We start from the raw sequence: 13,563 nt of genomic DNA, 5'->3' as shown, positions 1-13,563 counted from the left end.
GACTTTATAGACTGGATGACCAGGAACACGGTTCTGGCATTTATTTTTCATTAACCATCTTAGGCTTCCCATATTACAAACACAAACTTTCAAATATGTGACGTCACAGCCCAAAATTACCTCCTTCCCCAGGCCACATTACTGTCATAAAGCTGATTCTTTTTACTCTGTAGGCACCACAACAAAGTTCAGACCAAGTTTTAAGCGATTTTTCAACGAACAAACCCATTTAAATCAGAATGACTAAACGAGGTGTCGTCACACTAACGGTCGCTCCATGTTGAAGATAGGGCCTTGTACAAGGCCCATTTTCAAATGAAGGGAACGAATTTCTTCAACACCAAGAGGCCGTGGGGGTTGCAACCTAGATAGATAGTGGTTTCTGAACCTCGCCGCAAACTTGGCTATCTCAACTCAAACCCCATGTTAAAGGTGGGATAGTCCCTTTAAGGGAACCCTATGTAAACACGGCTATTATTGAGAATGCGCCTCGGTAGCTTAATGGATAGAGTTGCGGATAAGCAATCGAAAGATTGCCGGTTCGATTCTGGGCGCGCCGCGACTTTTCCCATGTACACCAACTCCAAAGATACCAATGTACACTAGCGTATGGTCTCCAACGCATTATCTCCAAAGAGATAAAAATGTTGATGATTTCACTGAAGCCCAAATAAAAAACAAAATTGTCTAAAAAAGGGGTCGTTAGGTGGCACGGGCGGACATCGATAGCAGCGCCTCTATCGGTCACTAGGGAAAGCTGGGCTGTAGGCGAAGAAATACCGGCTGAGTTGTCACACGTGGAATAGGTTTATAGACAACAGTCTTGTGAAGAAGTTGACTTCTTGCCTTCAATATTTCTACAGGCAATTTTAGAAGTGTCTTCACATAGATTACAAAACCGTTTAGATTATTGTATTAACTTCAAGCCTTCCCTATTGTTCTTGACGGATGCAGGAACTATTTCTTATTAGTGTTTCTAGCTAAGTAAAAGAACACATTGTGCTAACGATGAAAAAAGAATAAATGGAAGATATTATATGCAATTTTCTCTAACAATTTATGGTAAATTCTCTACACATCAAGGAAAATGTGCATGCTAACTGATAATTTAAAGTTCTTGGGGCCAGTTGTTTTCTTCTTTTCTTGCGTCGCCCCAATGGCCGCGAATACACTTGTGATAACGCCTATCGGTGGCTCTTTGCAAAGACGTGTCAGGTGCCTCGGAGACAACCTCATGGGCTTTTCTGTTTCTGAGTGCACGCCTGGGAGTCGTCAACCGAGGGAACAGACTTCAAGAAAGAGCAATCGGCGTTCACTCGATTCAAAGAGCAGTCCACCATCAAACCGGTGAACAGGACGGCTACCTGACAGGTCAGACGGATTGACAGGTCGGAGAAACTGACATTAAAAGGTGTCGAACGGCTCCGGGTAGCCGACGGGAGTGATGTCAGGGACAGGTGTCAGGGGCGGAACGGCTCCACTGACAGCGCGCCGGGTGCGCGACATCGCACCGCCCGGTCAGAACGCGCTCCTCCCTCCAACGATCGCTGAGTTGAAACGTCTGAGACTGATCCTTGCCCAATGAAAATCAACCACTGACCATAGATCGTTGCTCATCGACCACTATACTGGCCAGTGACCAAAGGCCGCTGGTCGCTGACCGGCGACCACCGACCACTGACCGCTCTGGCCAGTGCCTCCCCGGCGACATCATGGCCTTTTCGCCCACCGGCGAGCTATCAGATGTCGTCGTACACCGCCGTCCGGCGTGCCATTATCTTAAATCAGGCAAAAAGGCTGGGCGACGAGCACCGCGGACATAATGGGTCCAGGACAGCCAGATAAACAGGCGCCCTCTCCGGCGCGGGATGCGACAACAGGCGAGCCGCACAGCCAGCGCCAGCGCGCGTTCAGGCGCACGAGGGCGGCGCGCGGAACAAGTGCGCCAACAGGCGTACCAACAGGCAGTACGAGCGACCCACTCCAGGTCACGCCAGGGTGATGGATAGACCTAGAAGCTGACGCCACCTGCACGCGCAGCGTAGGGTTTTTGGACGTGTTTTTCAGGCGCTTTACAACGCTTTACAAGCGGTGTCAGGCGGCGCTCACATGCCAGCCGATGGTGCTCTTAGGTCAGCGGGACTGGTCACTACGTGGGCTCAGGTGATCGCTGCAATGGACCACGGTCTCGCCATTGGGCGTCGTCATTGTGTAGCATATCCGGTCGCCGAGGGAGGCCCTGTCGGCGACGACCAGGAGATGAACGGGGTAGCGCAGCGCGCACGCGCTCCGACCGGGACCGCCGCCAGACCTGGTGGTGATAGGTGAGTGCGGCACAGACTAATTCATTGGGTCATTAAATTTATTGTTAGTTCATCGCGTCTGGAGCCACCGCAGGTGGTTCGTGGTAGCTTTTTATGCAGTCATTAAACGCCAAGAACAAACGTCGGCGAAATTCACTGGGTTCAACTCAGGGGGCAATAAATTCTGGCACGGTTATGCATGCCGTATTTATTTCACGTAATGGCCGAGTTCGCGGTATCACCGTTCAGTCTGAAGATCGAAACGTGCCGACACGCGACACGCAATGGCCGTTGGGACCACGTGTCAAAACCATAGCGGGCTGGCCCCGCCCACAACCGCTCGCCGGCATCGTGAGTCCCCTTCGCCGTCCTTGCACTCCGGCCGGTCGCCGAGCACCGGTCTCCTACCCGGCGGCCGGGCGGCCCCGGCGCGGCCCGCAGTTTGACATGAGGTGACGCTAATGGCGCCAACCCATCATGAGTCACGTCACCCGTCGTCGGCCGGTTACCGCCCGGGCACGTATTTGGGCATGCCGAGCGCTGGCGGCGCCATTACGATGCCTGACCACAGTTTTCGGCGCCGGTGCAGCGAGCCTCCGCATTATTGACACCTAATTATAATTACTGAGGGAGTGGCGCATTCGTTACGATCGCGTGCTGAGGGCTCGCTTGCTACCATGGCCAGAGAGTGTATTAACCCTCGCCGGACCTATTGGTTTTCTACATACGCGCCGGCCGAGGGGGGGGGCGGGTACGACCCCCCCCTCGCCGTTTCGCCCCTGGTGGAGCTAGCGCGTCGCGGAAAAAACGAGCGTGTGCGCCGTTACGAGACGCAGAGATTGGTACCCGATTTTAAGGTCTTAGGTCAACCGGTGACCTCTGAGGTCAGGTCAAGTGCCCCAGGGTACGGTTCAGTTTTTGGTGAATAACTTCGCAAAAAACGGCCGCAGAGCCGCGATTTTGGCAGCATCGTGTTCGCCTCGCTCAGGCGCATCGAATGATATACTTTTTGTTCGGGTCAGGTCAACTTGGGGTGTTGACCTCAGGTCAAGGTCAGGTCAGCACCCCCAGGTCACGAAGTTGGTCGAAAGAGGTCATGTCGCATATCATTCGATTGGGAAGGTCTTCCTGAGTCCATTGGTGGCTTTCTCGACTCGCTAGCTCAATTTGATCGGGAGTTATTGACGAAAAACTAATTTGACCTTGATGACGTCATAAATGACGTCACGGAAGGTCAACATTGCAAAAGTGACGCATCTAACCTTGCAAGGAGTGCATCAAATCACGATTCTGTGTGCTTGATATAGTTGGAGATCGTTCCCGGCGCCAGAATAGCAGTTTTCATTTTTCCCCATTGACTTATAATGGTGAGGTCACAAAAATGACCTGACCTCATATGACCTTTAGGAAAAATCCGAGATATACAAGTTGTGAGACTCATAATGGATACTAGATCCTGCAAGTTTCATTTCCCTGTGACATCTCCTCTGGCAGTGAGGGCGTTGCGAAGTTGCGACATCTGAAGACCGTGCAGAGGTTCACTTATGACGTCATAGGTCAGTGACCTGACCTGACCCAAAAATGCGGTTGGTGTCAAAAGATGCGGCTTGGATCAAAGGTCAGGTATGCCAAGTTTCAGCTCTCTATCGCCAGCGTGTTCGGAGCTATCGCGAAAAAACCCTATGGGGGGGGCGGCACCCGCCCCCCCCCTCGGCCGGCGAGGGTTAACAGTCTATTAATCTATCGCCCGGGATGTCGAGATCAGAGGCCATGGCACAGCCTACTGGAGAGGCCGTTCGGAGAACCCGTATATGCTACCTCCGGCCGGCCTGCCGCGTACCGCCCCGTCCATAAAGAGGCCCAGCTTTCGAAAGCAGACCATAGTAGGAAGCATGATCGCACACGATGGGATCATCGATACGCTAGTTCATGCATTTCTGCCTAGAAACATCGTAGCATCGATATCATGTCGTGAAACAAGCCACACCACTAGGCACCAGGCAATCTTTCTCCGCTGTATTTACGCAATGTCCTTCCGGAGAGCGTAAATCCTTCCTTTCTGACTGAGCGTAGCTCTAAGACAGGTGGGCTTATTATTCCTTCAGGTGACCTCAGTGTCCAGGCACGCCAGTCACGAGTCCGACGACAAACTGGCCGCGACAGCTGCCGTCCGTGTCGAGGCGATATGTCGACGTGGCCGCTTCACGTCAAACAATGCACCCGGCAGCACACCGGCACGATCCGGTACTTAACATTCCGCCAAGGCCGGATTCCCGTCGGAGGCAGTCAGCACCGACATCGTCGGGGCCGTGACGCGGTCACACCACCCCGCAGTCAGGTCACGCACACATCCCTGTGCGAAGGAGGACTCGTTTCAGCCACGCCACCTCGAGCCAGGGAAGAAGTACGGAAGAAGAGGAAGAAGTAAGGCAGTGCTCTCGAAGAGACGACTTGAAAAGGAACGAGATGAGATGAGGAAGAAAACGAGCTGACACGTGAGACGAGGCGCGACGAATCGAGACGAGCCGAAACGAGGCGAGACGACACGAACGAGACGAGACAAGCGAACAGGACGAGTCTAGCCGGCATCTTCGTTAGGTGGGCCAGCCCGCGGCGTCTCGAGATATCTGGATAGGCGCTGTGCGATGGAAATCGCAGGCAGATGGTCGCTCAGAGGGTCCGGGACCGACGCCCCGCCGCCAGAAAATACGGGACATCGGTCTATCGCGCATACGGGACGGCCGTCTATCGGCGCCGCATCGCGAGGAGGCGGTATGGAAAGCGGCGTGCATGTGAATCCGATAGCGCTATGACACGAAGGCGGCGACAGCGAGGACCGAGATAGATCGATGGCGGCTGAAGAAAGCAGGAATGCTAATGACGAAAACAGACCCCCGACAACGGGACGCAGCTGAGCGATGGGATTCGGCGAACATACCAAGTGATTTGATGGGTGGTGGCGTAGCATATTTACGTCTGGACAACGAGTTGCGGGGAAAAGTGCTGATTCTGTTGCAGTTTTAGGAGCCGGTGATTAGGCTGGATTTTTGGGTTACTTTTTCGTTCCGATTCATGTATTTCATAGTGTTTGGCTTTTGAATATTTTAGTTCTTTCAGATAAATATTACTTGCTTTACAACTTTTGTAAAAACGTTTCATTTTTTATAAGCCGACCTTCAGAGTCCTAAAAATACATCAGCACTACAGTCATTGTAAACAAACAAATGGAGCACGACTTTTGGCTCTGTTCCAACTTCCAAGGCGCTTTTTAAGTTTATCTGGTGGTTTCCGTACTCTTGTACGTCGTTTTGTTGGATGTTTTGAATCCCTAAGATTGACTTATATCATATTTAAGAAGCATGTGACTGAATACAATCCGAAGTATCCAGGGGGCTGACAGAGGTCCTGACTCCTGACCAATATCAATATCAAGTTGAACTTGAAGTTATGAAATTTTGGTTGATAAACGCAAGTTGAACGGGCTCATATATCAGCAAGAAAAAGTAAAATTAAAAGAGCTTATTGGCCGAAAACAAGCTATAATATTGCAGATCTTGGAGCAATACTGAAGACCAGTGAAGAGCGCGCTGAGCAGGATCATGCCAGAAAATGTTGACTGATGAGCGCACTGCGCATATTGATGTATTGGTATGAATATTGAATGATAACTTACAACAGCAAGATATATTAGTGCTATCAAGTTAAAAATCTAGAATGAATGGACTTTGGCAGCTTTACTATGCTTAGATGCTATGCAGATTGTAATGTGCATTAGGTACTCAGTGTCTGGCAAATGAAACATGCGATCATTCCATTGCTACTGGAGGAGAAAGCTTGGATCACTAAATCCACTTGATGTTTATTTTGATGTTAATCATTACTGTATTTCTTGGAAAAAGGATTGTTATGAAATTGTCAATGTGACAATCCATGCAACGATGTGATCATATAATGTGTTCATAGTCATTCGTGAGTGATTGTTGGTCCAATATACAATGGCAAAGCTCTCAGTCTCAGCGTTTCTTCCTGTGGATGGCCAGCAGTGACTCAGAGCTTAGAAGTATTAGTTTTCTTCACAGGGCTGGGATAAAAAGTACTGAGGGTAATCTTCCACCAAGGAACTCTACTTTGACATGGTATGAGATGTAGGCACAAGTAGGTAGGTGCTTAGTTCCTATAGTCAGCAGTTGTGTAGGTTTAGCCGGGTTAGCTTAGATGAGGTTATGTTAGTTTTTTAATTTGCCAAGTGTCCATAAAATGTGACTTGAGCAATGAGCATACATGAATAACCTGACAGCTGACCTAACCTCAATCATCACACATATTTGCAGCCTACCCAAGACCTGCATAGCAGTAGCACCCAGTTATAGGTAGGTACTCACCCTAACTCAATCTTACCTGCTAACCTTCAACTTGCCAATAGTTAGCTCACCTTGCCAAGCTGCATCCAGGGAAACAGTCAACTGAGGAATGGCTCATTGGGTGGCTGGTGTGAGTCTGTGCATTTAAAGTGTTTCTTCTCTGAAGCTGCTCTGCACTGCTGTATGTCATGTTAGATGCTCAGAAAATGTGGGAAATGATTACTAAGCTACTTAAGTGCTTTGTTAATGCTCGAGACATGAAAAAGTACAAATCCTGCAGGGTACAGCTATGAGTTAGGTGCTAGGTGAGTATGTTATGTGAATGTGCTGTTCCCTGTTTGACCATAGTAAGTATACAAACAAGCACAGGGTCACAGTTATATTCAATCTCCAAATAAACATACAACAAAAACGGCCATTTAGCCTCACTCCGAACACACCACAAAGAACTTAAGCCTTTGCAGGTACAAAAATGCTTTGATTTACAGGACAGGTATACAATATAGGTATCCTTTGTCCTTGGGGATCTTGCTGCCAAGTTGAGGTACGATGACTGAACTTCAGGATTGATCAACCTTTTCTTCTTAGCCACGCTGCTCTGCTTATATACGAGAAAGACCAAATGCTTGTTTGTAAACTGCCTTGAAAATTTAATGATCCACCTTCAATTCTGACATGAAGGCACAAATAAAATAGTTCTCTCTCCTTTTGGAATACACAAAGCAAAATATTTAATAACTTTCCCCTCAGGGCATTCATGAATTACACTGACGCTTATTCGCTTCATATTTTGTAACAAACGCGCTAAAACTGCAATATAAAAGCACTATATTCTTCGTGACAAAATGCAAAAGTAGTAATAATTTAGCCCTGATGGCATTCATTCTTGGTGGACACGTAATTACAAAATATTTTGTAGTAACTATTAAATTCCGGCCGAGAACAGTGCACGGTTTAAAAAAGAATCATTCCAATGACGGTCCATTCTTGCGGTCCTGAAATCGCCACTATTTCCGGCCTCTCCAACGCAACTCGTTGTCCAGACGTAAATATGCGGTGGCGTATATTCAAACCAGTAAGTGTGGCCACAAGAAGTAGCAAACACCACGCGGTACGTGTGATTTTATCGGACAGAGCGGCTGGCTCGGCAGTGACCTATGGCTCTCAGCTGCAGCACAGACAGATGGCAGTGCTCGGTGTGTGGCAAGCACGCTCTATGCATTCAAACGTCTCCCCGGTGAGCTCCCGGCATTATTTACCTTTCAGGAGTTAACACTTAGCTACTCAGTTACCTCTGGCAGAAAGTTAAATAATCAACAGTCAAAGGTCTTCGATAGTGACACTTCCTTGCAAGGCAACAACCCTTTACAAATACGTTCGCTTCAGTACTTTTTGCAGTGGGTATTTGTTGAACATCAGTGGCGCTTTCATTTCTCAACACTGCCCCATGTTTCGCCTCGCTGACATAAAGGGCCCCTTCGCGGAAATGTTCATTCAAGCGACCTGTGCTGCCGTTGCTACTTTCCTCGTCTGGCGCCTCCTTTTTGCCGCCTGTCTGTCCACCACTCATCACGATTGACCGTGCTGGCAAGTAGAGGTATAAGAGTGGGCCGTATCCAACAGCCATCTGCCTCATGACGGAGGCGCGCGGTCACGTTTGTCCTTCATCATCCCCTTTCATCGATTCAGCATTTCCATATCCCCGAACCACACCTTGCCCTTCATCGCTGTGACAAGAGCACCGCACCCACGACCTTGTCTCGTCGCGTAGGCGCCCGGTTTGGTGGCCGACGAGACGGCTCATCCCTCTCTGGGGTGCTCGAGACAGGGCCGATACACCAATCTCGGCGGTCGGTTCGGCGCACGACCTGACCGCCCCGCGATCGGATGCGCTGCCTCTGCCGCCGTCTCATTAGCATACGTTCTGCACTGGGTCGGGCCTGCCGCCGAGTCGGCTATTCAGTGGGGAAACCCGTCCCATACGACCGGCTGATCCACTGCATAGCCGGTGGGACAAAAGGCGGCTGATCAGAATCACCAAGTGTTACTACGGAGATATGGAGTCTTTGATGTCGAGAGTCATGGTGCCGTAAGCTTGGTGGACATTTTTTGAACTTGTGAGGCCCAGCCTATTCGCTGGACAGTGTTGAATTAGGGTAATGCAAAAAGACACCCGAATAAGTGGCGTTGACTGGTAAATCATGGTGTTCTGCTTACCAAAATGCATGTGAGGTATAAAATATGCATTTAGTTTTACACAGAAATCACACTCGCCAGAAAGAAAACAATAAGCCAATTTGCACCTGAAAATAATTGAAAAAGCCTTGCAAAACACTTAAAAGTAACACAACTACTGTAATAAATTACCGCCGAGCATGAGTTTAGAGCAACCAGCGCCCCGAGGCGTGGCATCCAGCTCGCCTTCCTGCCAGACGGCCAGTCTCGACCAGACGGATGCCGCCTGGACGTGCCTCGGGGCATTTCAAGGAGCGAATGCCCCGGGACATTCCAAGGAGAGAAAAGGACAGCAGGTAAAACGAAACATATCATACGGCGAGGGCCTAGTCTAGGCACAGAAACAGTCGTCAGACGTGCCAGAAAGGTACTTACTCGCACCGTTCACGTATTTAGGTCTGATTCTGGCCTCCTGTCGGAAAAAGAGAAACACAGGTCAGTTTTGTTAGCACTTGCTCTGTTGAGATTGGTTCCTTACGGCAGTGCGTGTTTTTCTCGTAGATTGTAACAGCAAAACACATTAACGAAAATCACGTCAGCATCAAATGAATTTGCAATGCTACATTGTCAATGCACCAAAAAGCTTGCCAATAGACCATAAATTGTGACAACCAGAATTTTAGAGCAACAAAAACGTCACAGACATTGCAATACGCTCGTTACGGAGCGAGCGAAGCGAGCGTAGTCTTTCCTTAGATTAACGGAAATTTCTGAGTATGAGCGGCCGGCCGGCCGGCCGGCCGGCCGTGGTCACGCTTTTGCGACGCTTATATCTCAGCAACCACTTGACCGATTTACACGCGGTAATTTTTGTAGGGTAGCTTCATTCCTTCTACCAAGTATTGGACTATTCCCGATGCATGTGGGTGACCCCTTATGCACGTGCCACGTGCAAAACGAAGAGGTGTCACTTTTGTAATTGTTGCAATATCTCGGTAACTACTTGGCCGATTGCGCTGAAAGTTGGCATGTAGCTAGGCACCCACTAGGCAATGCATATCCATGTGCCAGAGTTGGGGTGCTGCTGCACGTGCGCACGTGCAGGGGTCGATTCCAGATCTCGAGAACGGCTGGACCGATGGCGCTCAAATTTGGTACATGGTTAGGGACCGGTTAGTAGGGTGCAGTGCAAAAGTCAGTTGGGACCCATTTTGCACGTGCGCACGTGCAGGGTGCCGCTTCCAGATCTCGAGAACGGCTGGGCCGATTGTGCTCAAATTTGGCACATCGCTAGAGACCGGTTAGTAGGGTGCCGTGCACAAGTCAGCTGGAGGTACCCCCTCGAAATTTCGCACGTGCAAGGCTCACCCTCTCGCTCGCTCCGTTAGTCGCCCCAAAAGGCGTTATACTGGTTAAATAAACAAGGACTGATTGATATACCGAACATCACTCCACTCGCATTAAAATATTCATTGCAGGTACAAAGCTCAATAAGAAATGCAATCCAGGTCATTGGCAGCACAGGCTTTTATTGCTCTTTTGGAAAGCCGAACGTCACGTTTGCCCTTCAAAAAACACCAAGCCGCAGCCCGCACCCGATACACATCCAGAACCCCGTATTTATAAGGTACTGAAAATGTTCGGAAAAACTAGCTGCCGTCGGATGCGTCTCTGCTTTTCTGTGCTACCACAGGTCCGCAATACCACAGCCGATGATGTGATCACACCTCTGATGTTTCTAGAAACTGTATCCCCGCGTGCTGACCGTGACGCGTCCGACCACCTACTCCCTCGGCTATCGCCGTGAGGGAGGTGTCAGACACAGCGCTGATGATTTGACCGCATCACCGCTGACCTCAGGTCCTTGTGGGAGCGACAGGGCACCCCGGGCGGACCCGCGCGCGGCAGACCCCTCCGCGCAGCGATGACCTCAGTCGACACGGCACCAGAGGCGGCCGGAGGTGAATCCGGACCTTGGCGGCGCTCAGGTAAACACAGCGGAAATAGAGACCCGAGTCGCTTCGCCCCGCCCGACTGCAGCTGAGTCAGCCGCCGCAACCGAGTCACTGAGTCAGTAGAGTAAGCAGTCGACCGACTCCGGCGAACTGCGGCGGGCTGCGGCGAATTGCGGCGGGCTGCGGCGGGCTGCAGATGGTCTCTCGCCTCGATTCAGCACCCTTGTTTGGCGTCATTCACCCCCATGTCACACAACAAACGTCCGCGGCAGTGAGACGAGAACGGTCGGGATCCGAGGGCGGCACGCTCAGTTCACAGGACGAATTGGACGGCTGTGAAGGCTCAAATCACGTGAGAGCTTAGATGGTTGTGACGGCTGTGACATGGGCCGACACGCCGTATTTTGGCGTGACGCCCTCCAAATAGCCGCCAAGAGGACCGTGATTCGATGCGTGACGGCCAGACAAGTGACGTGGTAGACCCGGCTGGCCCGACGCCCAGCACGGCGCCCACCTCCGGCGCCGATCCCACAGTCACGCGGTTCCCATGTCATCCCATTGTAACTCATCCAACTGATAAGGGCGGAGAGGTCGGTCGGTCGGTCGGTCAGTTGGCCGGTCCGTGGGTCCGCCGCTCTCCTTGACACAGAAATGAGAGGGAAGTTGTCTTCCTCTCCACGAGCGGTCCTCACATTCTTGCACAGTGCAGATATTGCGTTATACTTACTCTCCCTTGAAATCGAGGAGATTCGGACATAATTTGATAGGGCAAGTGGGCGGAATGGATTTAGCTGGACCGGGCTTTGAGCGCCGTGGGCGGGCTGAGCGTGCGGAGTCCCGTGCGGCGGCCCCGGATGCGTCCGGGCCGCTCCAGCTCTGCTCTCGGCGCGGGCCGATAGTATCAGAGTCTGGGGCCGCTGCGGTCGGGTGCGGGACGGCCCACTGACTTTGTCTGTCTGCATCAGCCCGCGTGGACCCTGTATGTACAGTCTGTCTTAAAAGTACCGCGCAAAGTGACGGTGGATCCATCAAGCCTAACCGATGAAGGACTGCCAAATTTGAGTCACCGAAGCAATGGACATCCTCGTCCATTCCCCAGCTCCATTGGTTCGGTGACTTTCAAATTATAGCAGGCCCTTCCTCGGTCAGGCTTGATGGATCCACCGTCACTTTGCGCGGTACTTTTAAGACAAACTGTACGCTGAGCGTGCCTGCGCGCCGCCGGGGAGACATATAGGAGGTCGGCAGTCACTGTGCCGGTAACGGACTAATACCCTGGCGCGCTGACCTGCCTCAGGCCCGAGGGGCCCTTCGTCTGCGGCAGGCAGACCGGCCGACCCAGACAGCGCCGGGCTGTATTATCGGGGCTGATCTGGGGAAATCACCGTCTGCTGCAAGTCACTGCCGGCCCGCGGCGGCGGCAGACCACACAGGTGCAGTAGCTCACCGGCCGGGGCTCCCGGCCTCCGAAATGGGCCGCAAATCATTAGGCGCGCGCCCCGCTTAGCTTGGAGAAAATTGATATTCAGATGTCCGGCCAGCTGACTTTCTTGTCATTAAGAAGCCTTCATATAGGATGTTTTATGAATTTACCGTCGTATTGTGTATAAGTATAGTGTGAGCACTGATCATAGCTTGTTCAAACAGCTTCTCCACACATTACAAATGTCTCACAAATAGCACTTATGTTTGAGTTCCTTTTATTTGCTTTTACATAGCACACCAAAGATATCGCTGGTTGTCAAGCAACGGTCGCATCAGATGGCTATCGTCAGTTCGCTGTGTGTCAGTTCATTCACATGTGAGTGAGCCAACCAACGGACCCACTCCACCGACGGACCGCTGCACTAGCACATTCCACTTCGCCATTTTTACAGAGGCTATTTGATTGCCTCATATTTTCCCGAATGCCATCGCCATGGGTGAAAGGTGCATTATCTGAGCTATCTCGTTTTACTTATAGCAGTGCATGCTTCCACTGCACGAGCGGCATGGGGATTCACCCCTGCCCACGTGAGACGCATGGGCGTATGTGCATCCACGTGCAAATCGTGCGCCCTTTTGGTTGATGACTTAGGGTATGTGCGATACTCCTGGCTCAGTATGCACCTCTGGCTCATCCCCAAAGGCAAAAACTTCTGACTGAACAGCGCCGGCGGCCCTGGCCTCGAATCGCGGTCTGGTCTTGAGTCACTCTCAGCAGTGCCCGCAGGATCGCCTGTACGGATCTTTGTGGCCCGCCAAGCACGCACTCGGCCAATTAGCATAAATTATCACCCCGTAACTTCACAGTCTTTATTCACAAATGTCTTCATAGCGTCTGGCCGGCTGTGTGGAGGCCCTGTCTCAGTGCCCGTCTGCCTGGTAACTGTGCAGACCCAGCGAGCCGAACACGACGTGAAACAAAGCTGGCGAGGTGAAGAGCACGAACGGCCGCGCCGAGACGTGCCTCGTACCCTCGAGTGCCCGGAGAGGCTCGGCCGGGTTGACTTTGCACTCCCGACTTCCACAGTTGAGGGTCTGAGCCTTCGTTCATCGCAACAGCAGCGATGGTCCGGACCTGGCCGCATGCTAGAGCAGTGGCAAAGCTGTCTTCACTGGATGTCCCGAAGGCGTTCTCTGAGCGGAAATGTGCGGTTAGCTCGCTAAAAGCAGTGGCGGACGGCTTTAGTGACATGGCTTGGGAAACAGTGCTGAGAGTTGCGAGGTATTGGGAGGGGGACATAGCAGCGTACTTGTGGCGCTGCTTTGAATCTGAACGACAGATTT

The 13,563-nt window shown here is 51.3% G+C and overlaps 1 protein-coding gene across 1 annotated transcript in view; it reads right to left on the bottom strand.

Annotated features, from left to right (window-relative positions):
* The window catches only part of LOC122380402, an 81,989-nt gene that overhangs the window by 43,996 nt on the left and 24,430 nt on the right, over positions 1-13,563 (bottom strand). The window contains exon 2 of the mRNA XM_043363555.1: positions 9,275-9,311. The gene's annotated coding sequence lies outside the window, so the exon portion shown is untranslated. The remainder of the gene's footprint in view (positions 1-9,274; positions 9,312-13,563) is intronic.

This window comes from Amphibalanus amphitrite, unplaced genomic scaffold (genome assembly GCF_019059575.1).
Source record: "Amphibalanus amphitrite isolate SeventyFive unplaced genomic scaffold, NRLGWU_Aamphi_draft 000097F_arrow, whole genome shotgun sequence".
In the NCBI taxonomy this organism is placed as follows: Eukaryota; Metazoa; Arthropoda; class Thecostraca; order Balanomorpha; family Balanidae; genus Amphibalanus; species Amphibalanus amphitrite.
This window is presented reverse-complemented; position numbering and strand designations above follow the sequence as displayed.